This window comes from Lissotriton vulgaris, unplaced genomic scaffold, assembly GCF_964263255.1.
Source record: "Lissotriton vulgaris unplaced genomic scaffold, aLisVul1.2 SCAFFOLD_247, whole genome shotgun sequence".
Taxonomy (NCBI): Eukaryota; Metazoa; Chordata; class Amphibia; order Caudata; family Salamandridae; genus Lissotriton; species Lissotriton vulgaris.
The window spans coordinates 459,592-474,806 of record NW_028255597.1 but is presented as its reverse complement, the minus strand read 5'-3'; the positions used below and the strand labels follow the sequence as shown (position 1 = coordinate 474,806).

Below are 15,215 nucleotides of genomic sequence, written 5' to 3'. Positions count from 1 at the left end.
AACTGTAAATGCTCTGCGGACATAGGACGGTGCCTTGGGGGTATGTTGGGTGGAGTGGATGTTAACTCCAGACAATAACCGTACTGGATAAGCTGCCTCACCCACCTGTCTGTAGTGATGGATTTCCAGACCGGCAGGAACTGTTGTAGTCTCCCCCCGACCGGTGTGATATGGTCGGGGGGCAGTGACAAGACGTCACTGTTTGTTAGTGGCGGAGGATCTGGAGTTGTTTTTTCCACGACCTCTGCCCTTGGTGCCGTTTCCACGATAGCCACCCCTATTGTTCTTGTTGGAGGTGGTCTGTGTGCCTCCTTTACTGTATTGTGTCTACTGGGACACCTGGCCTCTGGAAGCTCCACTATTGTTGGAGCGACGAAAAGAACCACCCCTGAACTGCTGCGACTGTAGAGCCCCCTTAGACTTTGCAGTCTCTGTGTCCTTCTTAATTTTTTCTAAGGTGGTGTCCACTTCTGGGCCAAATAAGTAATCAGGGTTAACCGGCTGATGGAGTATGGTGGTTTGTATCTCAGGCTTGAAGCCGGAGATTCTCAGCCAGGCGTGTCTTCGTAACATAACACTTGTATTAATCGCCCTGGCTGCAGTGTCTGCTGCATCTAGCGCACACTTAATAGATGCGTTTGATATAAGTTTCCCTTCTTGTATTAGCATCTCTGCTGCCTCCTTATACTCATCTGGCAAGTGTTCTAACAGGGTTTCGAGTGTATCATAATGAACCCTGTCATATCTGGCTAAGAGTGCCTGTGTGTTGGAGATTCGCCAGATATTGGCCGCTTGAGCTGCCACCCTTTTTCCTGATGCTTCTAGCACTTTAGATTCCTTGTCAGGGGGAGGAGCATCACCCGTTGTTTGCGAGTTCGCTCTTTTACGAGCATTGGAAACAACTAGAGAGTCCAACGGCAACTGTCCCTTGATATACGTAGGGTCCACAGGTGCTGGTTTGTATTTTTTTTTCAATTCTGGGGTTTACTACCCTTGCCCTTGTGGTCTCCTTAAAGATGTCTCCAGCGTGTTTCAGGACACCTTTTAGTATGGGTAGAGTCTTGACAGTTCTCTCTGAGGTTGAGAAGGTGTCAAACAAAAAGTCCTCTTCAATAGGGTCAGCATGGAGCTGGACACCATGATTTTTTGCTGCCCTCTCAATAAGTGCATTAAACGCAGCCGTGTCTTCTGTAGGTGAGGGTTTAATAGCATAGACATGACTGTCCGGGGCAGTTTGTGGATCCCCTGGGTCAACAGCTTCTGTCCAGGGTTCAGTGTGATCTTCTGGATCAGTGTCTACAGGATAACTGTAATCCTCATTGTCACCATCCCTTACATCCACATCTGAATGTGTGGGTGAAATAGGAGCAGGGTCTTATCCATATGGTTGTAGAGGTTCAAAAAGAAGAGGTGACGTAGCAGAATCCCTCTTTTTCTTCAATGGAATTTTATATGACTCCATAGGCTGTTCTGGGGCGATCTTTTGCTTGAAAATGGAAAGTCTACCAGTCTCAGCGTCGATGAATTGCCTCAACTGATCTTCTTGCAGAGTCGGTCGATGCTTGGTGGCCCCTTCCGTAGTTGTAGGCTTTGGCCCCATGGACACCTTTTTGGCTGCTTCGACGCCCGTCTTAGGGGCGAACACCTTGGGTACCACTGTCGGTGACAGTGTGAACTTAATCGGTGCCGACGACTTCGGAGGTTTACTGACTGGCTTCGGCGGTGGAGTGGCCTTCGGTCCGACAGCAATAGCCTTCTCTTTAATGCGTTGCAGCGAGTCAGACACCTGCTTCGAAAAAGAGGCGGATGGCTGTGTTGACTCGACGGGGTCTTTAGAGCCACTGCTAGTCGTGGACTCGAGGTCTTTACTGCCCTTAGCCTTGTCGAGTCGACGTTTAGGATCGAGAACGTTCTGAATTTCGAGTCCCTTGTTTGTGTCTACGGCCTTCGGCGCCGACTTCTTCGGGTCGATGTCCTTGACCATTTTCTTCGGTGCCCCGGCCTTCGGCTCGACACCCTTTAGCGACCTCCCCGGGTCGATAACACTCTTCTGTTTCGTCGGTGCCGATGTTTCAGAAGCCTTCGATCCGACCAAAGTAATGCGTACTTTCGGTTTCGTTTCCGGTGCTTTCGGTTTTGTAGACACCGATGCTTTTGGTTTCGATTTCGATCGTTCAACCGATGGCTCGTTGGAAATGTCCGTAGCTGGGCCTTGAGACGAGGCTGTAGATCTATGCGTTTGATCTCGGGTAAGGCCATGTGGTGATCCCTCGACCTGAGCCTTATAGAGTGTTTTAGTCTCGGCCCCCGTACCAACGGTTGGGCCTAGCTCCTCGCTCGAGCTATCTTCCACGGCCCCAAAGGCCTCATCGCCGTCTCCTACCTAGTCAACGACTTCTTCATTAATAGACCATTTCCACATCTGCGTCGTAACTGGAGTCGATCTCTGATGCAGGATCAGACAGGTTCTCTTGAACTTCCTGCTCGACTCCCTCATCTTCCTCGGCATCGAAGATGTTCACCGGGTCAGGTGCCGTCTGCTGGGCCTCCTTTCGCGCTTCGCTTCGAAGCCAAATCGTCTTCTTGGAGCGGAACCGAGAACAAGCCATACAGCTGACTTCATTGTGATCCGGAGACAGGCACTTGTTGCACACCGGGTGGACATCGATGTGAGGATACCTGGAGTTGCAAACGGGACATCTCTTGAACGGGCTCCGTTCCATAATGGATCGTCAATAAGGCCTCTGGCGTCGACCGGGCCTTTAGTGCTGAAAAGCCACACGGCTCTTCTTGACGTCCGGCTCGAGGATAGAGCTGGAACAAGTACTGGGCACCGATCGCAAAGACAATACCGACGATAACTAAAGGCCTTTTGGTCAAATATAAAGTTTTTTATCGATTCCGAACTTGAGTTAACAAATATACATCCGAACCCAATGGCGGAAAAAAACAATCTGAGGATGGAGAGGATGCCCATGCGCACTGTAGTCCAGGGGAGGAGCCACCTATCTCGTGATACTTCGAAGACTCTTCCAGGACAACAATGTGCAATCATCCGGACCCAACACTAGGCGGCGATCTATGCACAGATATGAATTCAGCAGCCCATATGCCTCGAACTTCTGGGTTTTAAAAGGGTGCCCATAGCATATGGGAGAAATCCGTATCAGAAGTCTGGCCCTGGCACACCAGAGGTAAATATTGACAGTCAATCAGGGTTCTTATAAAGTGCAGCTAACCACCGGTTAGGGTCTCAATGCGCAAGAGGCTGAGGGGACGGCGCCAGGAGGTTCTGTAGGTCAGTCGAAGAGCCAGATCTTGAGGTCCTTCCTGAATTGAGGCAGTGAAGGTAATTGCCTGGGATGAAGAGGTAGAGAGTTCCAAGTCTTCGCAGCGAGGTAGAAAGATCTTCCTCCAGCCGAGGTATTGCGGATCGATGGGATAGTGGTCTGGGCCAGTTGGGCAGAGTGGAGATGTCTGGTGGTTGTGTAGAAAGAGAGGCGGTGGTTGAGGTATGCAGGTTCCGTGTTGTGGAGGGTTCTGTAGGCATGCGTGAGGCGCTAGAAGGTGATTATTTTGTTGATCAGGAGCCAGTGAAGCTCTCTCAGGTGACCGGAGATGTGGCTGTAGTGGGGGATGGCCAGGATAAGAATGCCAGAGGCGTTCTGGATGCTTTGCAATTTCTTTTGGAGTTTTTGGGTGGTGCCAGTGTACAGTGCATTGCGAAGTAGAGCCTGTTGGTGACCAGCACCTGGGTGACCGTTCTCCTTAACTCGGTGGCAATCCACTTGAAAATCATCCGAAGCAGGAGCAGCATGTGGAAGCAGGAGGATGAGATGGCGTTGATTTGGCGTTTCATTGAGAGCGAGGAGTCTAGAATGATGCCAAAGTTGCACGCGTGGTCAAATGGTTGGGGGGTGGAGGAGGTTCCGAGCATTGTGGGCTATCAAGAGTCGCCCCAGGTGGAGGGAGTAGTGCCCAGGATGAGGACATCCCTTTTGTCAGAGTTGAGTTTAAGGCAGCTGTCCTTCATCCAGGCAATGACTGCCTTCTTCCCTTTGCGAAATTTGCTCTTAGCGGCTGTACAATCATTGGGATCACCCATTGTACATTTTTTATAAAATGGGTCAACTCCTGGAGAGTGGCTTGCTTCTCCGACTTGGCACACCAATAAAGTATTTGAAATTTGACCTTTCAGAGTCTATGTTTTTTTTTAACGCACATTTTTGTGAACATTGTGCTTTAAAATACACTATTTGTCTTCAATGTTTTCAGTTTGGTGGAAGAAACGCCCTTGAGCCTTCCTAGAAGTTGTGAATGTTTGCTTTGCTCACTACTGGAACTGAGAGCAAATATTACGCCCTCCACTTGCAAAAACCACCAGCCACCACTTCCTATTGTACAAACCCTAATGTTGACTGAAGGGGAGTTAAAATTTGGAGTAGAAGTGAATAATTGGAATTATTTGCATACTACATGCTCAATTGTCAGTGAGAGTTCAAAAATCGGCAATTAAAACATTTCAAAACTATTGGCTGTGGCACATGCATTTCTAAAGCATGTGGATTGAAAAGAAAATTCTTTTCAAGTTAGAAAGAACAAATGTTTCACTTCACAGATAGATCAAAGAGAAGGCACTCTGCCAGCTGAGTTAGTTTCTGAAAGGAAGAGAGCTAACTGTCGCCCTGGATCAGTTTGTTTCAAAAACGTTTTACTTGCCAAGCGGGGTCCCACTAGGATGCTCACTCAGTTCTACGTTATTCAAAAAAATATGCAACAGCGCTGCCACTGCTGATTAAATCCTTCGGCTTCAACCTTACCTCCTATGCTGACTATACACAAATTGTGGTGTCAGCATTTAATAATGGAAACATCATTGGCATTAAGTTTCACGATTGCATGCGAGCAATCAGCAAATTACTGAGTAAACACTGCCTAAAACTAAACTCGGGAAAGACTAAGAATATATGATTTGGAAATCATCCTCAGGTTTAGTCCCCATCCTAGTGGCAAGAGGAGGTGGGACCACTTCTGAATCCTGTGAGAAAAGAACTTAAGAGGTTGTAATGGACGATAAATTTCATTTTGGAAACCAGGTCAACTCTGTTGTTTCATCCTCATTCAACACTCTAAAAATGATCCATACATTCCATCAGATGCTAAAATAACTAATCACACATCTAGTTTTATCAAAACTCGGCTATTGCAATGGTTTAGATCTAAATATCCAGGAACAATATTTGAATAAATTACAGACCCTTGCAAAATGCTGCAGCCAGGCTGCTTAAGAGTATTCCCAAATCTGAATCAGTATCCCTGGCAATCCATATGCTACACTGGCTGCTCGTCAGGAACAGCATCACATTTAAGGCACTCTACATAGCCCATATGGCACTGCATGTTATCGGGCCTAAGTTTCTGAGGCAGGCTTCTGACTGGTATGAATCCAGCAGAAATCTGCTAGCCTCTGGGAACAAGAAAACAGTGATCCCTAGATTCAAGAGGAGGAAGAAGCTTCATTACAAGTGTGACCAAGATTCAGAATCTTCTTTCGCCACACATCACAGCTTTGCCTTCCCTGCTTCCCTTTAGGAAGGAGTTGAAAACTTAGCTTTTTAATAACTAATGGATGATTTTAGTTGTGCTCGAGCAAAGCTAGCGCCAAGACACTTACGGGTATACGAGCCCTCTACAAATCGCTTTAAGATGATTTAACAGTAGAACAAAATGCAACACAATTGCTCCACATAAAGCAATATTATTTACTATTGACATAGTGAACACCAAAAAATTGAACGCCTTTCAAAGGTAAAAGAATGGTTTCATTTACAGGCCCAAGTCAGAGCAGCCAAGGCGTACCTTTTTTAAAGTCCTATGGAGCAGCTAGGGGCGCAGGGCTGCTGGTGAAATGGTCACTTCACCATTCAGGGAAAACAACAACAGAAGACGCTGGTGAAGCTGGCTTATAGAAAAGTGCATCTGTCCGACAGTCCAAGGCACAACAGTTTAGGGCAGGCCTTGAGAAGAAAGAGTGCCTGATGTCCCAACTAACGACCAGAGGGAATTTCTGGCCACTTCCTACAAACTTAAAACTGGGGATGCACTGCAGACTGGCTCACTGCAGTTGATACCTGGCCATCCTTGAGAAGAGGGAGAAGGCTGGCTTCCCTGTATCTAGCACTCCTTGGTAGGTAAAGATGGCAACACAGAGGACTGGCAGGTAGTGCCAAGTAAGGGTTCCAAGGACAGAAGGCCTGGGCAGGCCCCAGCAACAAAGTACGAGTTGGCAGTTTATGAAAAGCAGTTCACAGGCGAGGTGTCAAGGCACTGGGTAATATGCAGACATTAACTGCAGCCTCGAGCAGTTAACTGGGCAATGGGTAGGCCAGGTAAGTCAACTTCAAGTCAAAGACAGAGTAGCAGCAGACAGGCCTACATTTGCGAACTACCACACATTAACGTATAGAGAAGCCTATCCTTTAATGACATCATCACAGCCCTGTCAGAGTCTCATGAGGAGAAGCCAGGTGTGGTGGAGCAGTGGGCTAATGTATCCACTGCAGGAATCTGTGTTAGTTCACATGGTCACAGATTCAAATCCAGACTGATACACTCAGCCATTTATAGTACCGGGTTTGATAAAATGAGTACCACGAGTTGGTTAGAATGCTGGAAAAGAGATTATCCAGCCGGATCGCAAACTGATTTACAAAAGGGGGTGGTGATGAACAGAGTGTCTGAATTGAGCAGACCACTCTTACCCAGTCCAAAGATCAGGGATTGATCCATCACCGTTATTTATCTCACTGCCCCATCCCAGCTCAGAACCTGGCTATATGCAAATCAGTCTGTCCCTGGCCCAGTGCATCATGGGAACAGGGCAGACTAAACTACCAAGCCAATTCTTTACCAGAAAGGAGACAAGCTACCGGGGACCGGTTTCTGGCATTTCAGCCTCTTCGGCCCGGCTTGCTTGAATCCTGATGGAGCAGTGAGAAAGGGACTCATGTCTGAGTATACCCTGCCACACCTATAGTGGCCAAAATCGATTTACAAAAGGGGGTGGTGATGAACAGAGTGTCTGAATTGAGCAGACCACTCTTACCCAGTCCAAAGATCAGGGATTGATCCATCACCGTTATTTATCTCACTGCCCCATCCCAGCTCAGAACCTGGCTATATGCAAATCAGTCTGTCCCTGGCCCAGTGCATCATGGGAACAGGGCAGACTAAACTACCAAGCCAATTCTTTACCAGAAAGGAGACAAGCTACCGGGGACCGGTTTCTGGCATTTCAGCCTCTTCGGCCCGGCTTGCTTGAATCCTGATGGAGCAGTGAGAAAGGGACTCATGTCTGAGTATACCCTGCCACACCTATAGTGGCCAAAATCGATTTACAAAAGGGGGTGGTGATGAACAGAGTGTCTGAATTGAGCAGACCACTCTTACCCAGTCCAAAGATCAGGGATTGATCCATCACCGTTATTTATCTCACTGCCCCATCCCAGCTCAGAACCTGGCTATATGCAAATCAGTCTGTCCCTGGCCCAGTGCATCATGGGAACAGGGCAGACTAAACTACCAAGCCAATTCTTTACCAGAAAGGAGACAAGCTACCGGGGACCGGTTTCTGGCATTTCAGCCTCTTCGGCCCGGCTTGCTTGAATCCTGATGGAGCAGTGAGAAAGGGACTCATGTCTGAGTATACCCTGCCACACCTATAGTGGCCAAAATCGATTTACAAAAGGGGGTGGTGATGAACAGAGTGTCTGAATTGAGCAGACCACTCTTACCCAGTCCAAAGATCAGGGATTGATCCATCACCGTTATTTATCTCACTGCCCCATCCCAGCTCAGAACCTGGCTATATGCAAATCAGTCTGTCCCTGGCCCAGTGCATCATGGGAACAGGGCAGACTAAACTACCAAGCCAATTCTTTACCAGAAAGGAGACAAGCTACCGGGGACCGGTTTCTGGCATTTCAGCCTCTTCGGCCCGGCTTGCTTGAATCCTGATGGAGCAGTGAGAAAGGGACTCATGTCTGAGTATACCCTGCCACACCTATAGTGGCCAAAATCGATTTACAAAAGGGGGTGGTGATGAACAGAGTGTCTGAATTGAGCAGACCACTCTTACCCAGTCCAAAGATCAGGGATTGATCCATCACCGTTATTTATCTCACTGCCCCATCCCAGCTCAGAACCTGGCTATATGCAAATCAGTCTGTCCCTGGCCCAGTGCATCATGGGAACAGGGCAGACTAAACTACCAAGCCAATTCTTTACCAGAAAGGAGACAAGCTACCGGGGACCGGTTTCTGGCATTTCAGCCTCTTCGGCCCGGCTTGCTTGAATCCTGATGGAGCAGTGAGAAAGGGACTCATGTCTGAGTATACCCTGCCACACCTATAGTGGCCAAAATCGATTTACAAAAGGGGGTGGTGATGAACAGAGTGTCTGAATTGAGCAGACCACTCTTACCCAGTCCAAAGATCAGGGATTGATCCATCACCGTTATTTATCTCACTGCCCCATCCCAGCTCAGAACCTGGCTATATGCAAATCAGTCTGTCCCTGGCCCAGTGCATCATGGGAACAGGGCAGACTAAACTACCAAGCCAATTCTTTACCAGAAAGGAGACAAGCTACCGGGGACCGGTTTCTGGCATTTCAGCCTCTTCGGCCCGGCTTGCTTGAATCCTGATGGAGCAGTGAGAAAGGGACTCATGTCTGAGTATACCCTGCCACACCTATAGTGGCCAAAATCGATTTACAAAAGGGGGTGGTGATGAACAGAGTGTCTGAATTGAGCAGACCACTCTTACCCAGTCCAAAGATCAGGGATTGATCCATCACCGTTATTTATCTCACTGCCCCATCCCAGCTCAGAACCTGGCTATATGCAAATCAGTCTGTCCCTGGCCCAGTGCATCATGGGAACAGGGCAGACTAAACTACCAAGCCAATTCTTTACCAGAAAGGAGACAAGCTACCGGGGACCGGTTTCTGGCATTTCAGCCTCTTCGGCCCGGCTTGCTTGAATCCTGATGGAGCAGTGAGAAAGGGACTCATGTCTGAGTATACCCTGCCACACCTATAGTGGCCAAAATCGATTTACAAAAGGGGGTGGTGATGAACAGAGTGTCTGAATTGAGCAGACCACTCTTACCCAGTCCAAAGATCAGGGATTGATCCATCACCGTTATTTATCTCACTGCCCCATCCCAGCTCAGAACCTGGCTATATGCAAATCAGTCTGTCCCTGGCCCAGTGCATCATGGGAACAGGGCAGACTAAACTACCAAGCCAATTCTTTACCAGAAAGGAGACAAGCTACCGGGGACCGGTTTCTGGCATTTCAGCCTCTTCGGCCCGGCTTGCTTGAATCCTGATGGAGCAGTGAGAAAGGGACTCATGTCTGAGTATACCCTGCCACACCTATAGTGGCCAAAATCGATTTACAAAAGGGGGTGGTGATGAACAGAGTGTCTGAATTGAGCAGACCACTCTTACCCAGTCCAAAGATCAGGGATTGATCCATCACCGTTATTTATCTCACTGCCCCATCCCAGCTCAGAACCTGGCTATATGCAAATCAGTCTGTCCCTGGCCCAGTGCATCATGGGAACAGGGCAGACTAAACTACCAAGCCAATTCTTTACCAGAAAGGAGACAAGCTACCGGGGACCGGTTTCTGGCATTTCAGCCTCTTCGGCCCGGCTTGCTTGAATCCTGATGGAGCAGTGAGAAAGGGACTCATGTCTGAGTATACCCTGCCACACCTATAGTGGCCAAAATCGATTTACAAAAGGGGGTGGTGATGAACAGAGTGTCTGAATTGAGCAGACCACTCTTACCCAGTCCAAAGATCAGGGATTGATCCATCACCGTTATTTATCTCACTGCCCCATCCCAGCTCAGAACCTGGCTATATGCAAATCAGTCTGTCCCTGGCCCAGTGCATCATGGGAACAGGGCAGACTAAACTACCAAGCCAATTCTTTACCAGAAAGGAGACAAGCTACCGGGGACCGGTTTCTGGCATTTCAGCCTCTTCGGCCCGGCTTGCTTGAATCCTGATGGAGCAGTGAGAAAGGGACTCATGTCTGAGTATACCCTGCCACACCTATAGTGGCCAAAATCGATTTACAAAAGGGGGTGGTGATGAACAGAGTGTCTGAATTGAGCAGACCACTCTTACCCAGTCCAAAGATCAGGGATTGATCCATCACCGTTATTTATCTCACTGCCCCATCCCAGCTCAGAACCTGGCTATATGCAAATCAGTCTGTCCCTGGCCCAGTGCATCATGGGAACAGGGCAAACTGAGCAGCAGTTATTGGCCAGATCTGGCATCGGGGCTGGCCCCAGTGAAATATGCTGAATGTGTACTGGTGTCAATTGCAGACGTCCGGACGCATTCAGCAATACACGCAGGCTGTTTGCTTGCCATTCAGAGCAGCAATCTACAAGGGATGAGGGAGGTTTTACATTTTTATGTCCAGCAAGGTCCATAACAAAGACCTCCCTTAAAGGGCCATACAGCTCTTTATTGGAGCCTTATCCTGGCTGTGAGCTAGCTGGGGCCCAATGAAGGAAAACAAAGGCTCTCTGCTAATTATGACTTCACAAACTAGGATTGTCGACTTTGTTCAACCCCTTTATTTCAGAGATATGTGTAATTTTTTTTATTTAAAGTGCTATTTATCCCACTTTAGGATAATAAATGTATTTTATAGTGCTATTTATACCATTGTAAGGTGAGTGCGCAATGTACACGACATTGACTTATTGTACACGGACTGAATCATACAAATGTGTAAATAAATATATGGGTTTTATGGGTTAAGACAATAAGAGTTACAAGGAGTAGGCATAACATGCTAAGAGTGCTTGGTCTGGAGAAACAGTCAACATTTAAAACGTAAACGTGGTGCATTTAAAGGTCCTTGAAGATAATTCATAGCCCACTGAGACACAATGGAAGGAGCACAAATTATGAACTGCAAGTACCTTAAGAACTTCTGTAAAAAAAAACAAAAAAAAACAGTAACCCACTGATCTTACTACATAAAGGAAAATGCTACTTACCAGTATGCATCTGTTCTTGGCATGTAGAGCTGCAGATTCGTACACTATGCATTAGATCACCTCCTGATGTTGGGCTTGGATGATTGCAGGTTGTTGTCTTCTTGGAGAAGCCTTTGTAGTCACGATATAGGCGACTCCTCCCTTGGACAACACTGCGCATGGGCATCGGCTCCATCCTTGAATTGTTTTTCGTCATGATGGGAAATGATGGAGTTAGTAGAAGTGAAGAGAAAAAAAAGGGATGTCCATGCGTGTGCATCTAAATAAGATGAGAACTGGAATGGATACAAGTTCGGGGAGGCGGTAGGGCGTGAACGAATCTGCTGCTCTACGTGCCAAGAACAGATGCATACTGGTAAGTAGCATTTTCCATTCAAGGCATATGAGCTGCAGATCGTACACTATGCATCGATTGTGCAGCAGTGTATCCCCTAGCGGTGGTTGATTGTATCCATTGGAGTAGTCTGAAATAGTATTCTAAGGACAGCCTGGCCTACTGCAGCTTGCTGCTTGGCTTGCACATCAACACAATAGTGTTTAGTGAAGGTGTGTGGTGTAGACCATGTTGCTGCTTTGCATATGTCCTCTAATGGTATATTTCCCAAGAAAGCCATAGAGGCTCCTAGTTTGCGAGTGGAGTGTGCTCTAGGAGGAACTGTTAGTGTGCGTTTAGCTTTTTGATAGCATATCTGTATACACTTAACAATCCACCTGGCAATCCCACCTTTAGAGATAGGGTTGCCTTTGTGTGGAGGAGAGAAAGATACTAACAATTGTTTTGTCTTTCTAAAGGATTTAGTTCTATCTATGTAGTATAGCAGAGCTCTTAACATCTAAAGTGTGTAAGGCCCTTTCTGCTACAGAGTCTGGGTTTCGGAAAAACACAGGTAACTCTACAGATTGGTTTAGGTGAAAAGGTGAGATAGCCTTTGGGAGATAGTTTGGGTTAGACCCGAGAACCACGTTATTAGTATGTATTTGAAAAAATGGTTTTTGTATGGTGAACGCTTGTATTTCACTTACTCTTCTGAGAGAGGTGATGGCAACAAGGAAAGCAGTTTTCCATGTTAGAAATTGCAGTTCACATTTATGTAGAGGCTCAAAAGGGGGTCCCATGAGTCTCGTAAGGACAAGATTTAGGTTCCATACTGGGGAAGGTGGCAGCCTGGGAGGGATTATTCTTTTTAATCCTTCCATAAATGCTTTGATTGCAGGTACCCTAAAAAGAGACAGGTGTTGTCTGTTTTGTAAATAGGCTGCAATTGCTGCAAGATGTAGGCGTATGGAAGAGTATGCCAAATTAGACCTTTGTAGATGTAAAAGGTAGCAAATGATATTTTGGATGCAAGCATACAGCGGATCAATGTGATTATGTCTGCAATATATTGCAAATCTATTCCATTTGGCAGCATAACATGCTCTAGTAGTAGGTTTCCTAGCCTCTTTAATGATATTTATGCAGTCTGGTGGTAGGTTAAGATACCCAAACTCTAAGACTTCAGGAGCCAGATCGCTAAATTCAGTTGGTTCGGGTCTGGGTGTCTGATTTCTCCATGGTTCTGTGTTAACAGCGAGGGTGTGAGCTGTAACTTTTGATGTGGAACCAGAGAGAGATCTAGTAGTGTGGTGAACCACGGCTGGTGTGCCCATGTGGAAGCTACTAGAATGAGCTTGAGAGACTGCTTGAGCTTGCGCACCACTAGTGGAATGAGGGGGAGAGGCGGAAAAGCGTACGCAAAACTGCCTGACCAGTTCATCCATATTGCATTGCCCTCGGACTGTGGGTGTTGGAACCTGGCGGCGAAGGTTGGGCATTTTGCATTTTCGTGGGTGGCAAACAGGTCTATGTGTGGGAGCCCCCACTGTTGGAAGAATGGCTGAAGAACTTGTGTATGTAGTTCCCATTCGTGAATCTGTTGTGACTGCCGACTTAACAGATCCGCTATCTGATTGTGAACCCCTGGAAGGTGTTCCGCTAACAGATATATGTTTTGAGGAATGGCCCATCTCCAAATGTTCTGTGCGAGCTGGGACAGTTGCAGAGAGTGTGTCCCCCCCTGTATTTGTATATAGTACATTGCTGTCATACTGTCCGTCCGGATTAAGACAGCTTCGTTCTGTACCTGAAGTTGAAAAGTCTTGAGTGCTAAGAATATCGCTAGCAGCTCTAAATGGTTGATATGTAACAGCTTTTGTTGGTTGTTCCATCGACCTTGAGTAGTAGGGTGTAAGAGATGGGCTTCTCATCCTGTGAGGGATGCGTCTGTTGTGAGCACTATTTGTCGAACAGGCTCGAGGAACGGCCGTCCTCTTGTCAAGTTTTTGGTATTCCACCATTGCAGAGAGCGATGCGTGCGGCTGTCTACCAACACCAGGTCTGTGAGCTGACCTTGAGCCCGATTCCACTGTTGTGCTAGACATTCTTGTAATGGACGCATTTGCAGCCTTGCATATGGTATTATGAAGATGCAAGATACCATCATGCCTATTAATCTCATGAACACCCTTGCTTGGAGACTGTTGGTGCTGAAAAGTGGAGACTGAGGCTTGAATGCTCTGTATCCTGGCTGGACTTAGATACGCTAGAGCTGTAGATGTGTTTATGGTAGCTCCTAGATACTGATGCACGTGGGAAGGCTCTAGGTGCGACTTTGTGTAGTTGATCGTAAACCCTAGGTTGTGCAACAGTTGAATTGTCTGCTGAGTGTGTTGTACACATTGGTGGAATGAATTGGCTATTAAGAGCCAATCGTCCAGGTAAGGGAAGACATGTATCTGTTGTCTTCTGAGATGTGCTGCTACTACTGCTAAGCACTTTGTGAACACCTGTGGTGCTGTTGTGACACCAAACGGAAGGACTTTGAACTGATAGTGTTGTCCTTGTATTACAAACCGTAGGTACTTCCTGTGAGCAGGATGTATTGAGATGTGAAAATAGGCGTCCTTCAGGTCTAGCGTTGAAAGGAAATCGCCTTGTTGCAGTAGTGAGAGCACTTGTTGCAGAGTGATCATATAAAAATTATCTGATTGTATTTAATGGTTGAGGGGCCTGAGGTCGAGAATTGGTCTCAGTGTCCCGTCCTTTTTTGGAATTAGAAAATACAGCGAGTAAACCCCAGTCCCTTGTTCCTCTACTGGGACTAGTTGAATAGCATCTTTTTGTAGAAGTGCTAGAACTTCTTGTTGAAGCAGAGTCAGGTGATCTGTAGACATAGGACGCTGCCTGGGTGGTATGTTTGGGGGGCTTGCTGTGAGTTCTAGGCAGTAGCCATGTTGGATAATCTGTCTCACCCACCTGTCTGTTGTGATGGAGTTCCAGACAGGCAGGAACTGTGTTAATCTGACCCCCACAGGAGTGGAATGCTGTTGGGGGAGTAGAGGGAAGTCACTGTTTAGTTGTGGAGGAGGAGCGATTGCTGTTGTTACCACGACCTCTTCCCTTGTTATTATTGCCTCAGTATCCTCCTCTAAAATACCCTTTGTTAGAGGATGTTTGTGTTTGCATCTTGAAAGATGTTGTTGTATCTGCTCCAGTTTGTTTGGAGCCTCCTCTATAAAAGGAGCGACCAAAAGAACCTCTAGTCTGTGTGGACTGTAGAGCTCCCATTGACTTTGCCGTGTCTGTGTCTTTTTTCATTTTCTCCAGTGTAGTGTCTACTTCTGGGCCAAATAATTGGTTTTGATTAAAAGGCTGGTTCAAAATTTTGGTTTGCACCTCTTGTTTGAACCCAGAAATGCGCAACCATGCATGTCTTCTGAGTAGTACACTAGTATTTACAGCTCTAGCAGCTGTGTCTGCGACATCTAGTGCACATTTTATTGAGGCATTTAAAATGAATTTGCCATCTCGTATGAGCTCAGTTGCCTGATCTTTATATTGATCTGGAAGGTGCTGTTGTAGTGTGTGAGAAGTTGGCCTGGTATATGATGCTCACTAGTTCTAGTGATCACCTTGTATCAGTCCAAACAACCCTTATGGTGATTGGTTGTAAGTCAACCTTATAGACCAGCTATTCTAATGGTAGATGGACAAAGCAGTCTTAGGCTAAACTCTTTTGGCATGTGAAGCCAGCTGTTTTACCACATTTAACCCCTTGAATACCAAGTGAAAGGACACCACACAG

At 46.9% G+C, this 15,215-nt stretch overlaps 1 protein-coding gene across 2 annotated transcripts in view; it reads right to left on the bottom strand.

The window, feature by feature from the left end:
* The window catches only part of DENND4C (DENN domain containing 4C), a 1,503,495-nt gene that overhangs the window by 1,210,620 nt on the left and 277,660 nt on the right, over positions 1 to 15,215 (bottom strand). The window lies entirely within an intron of this gene.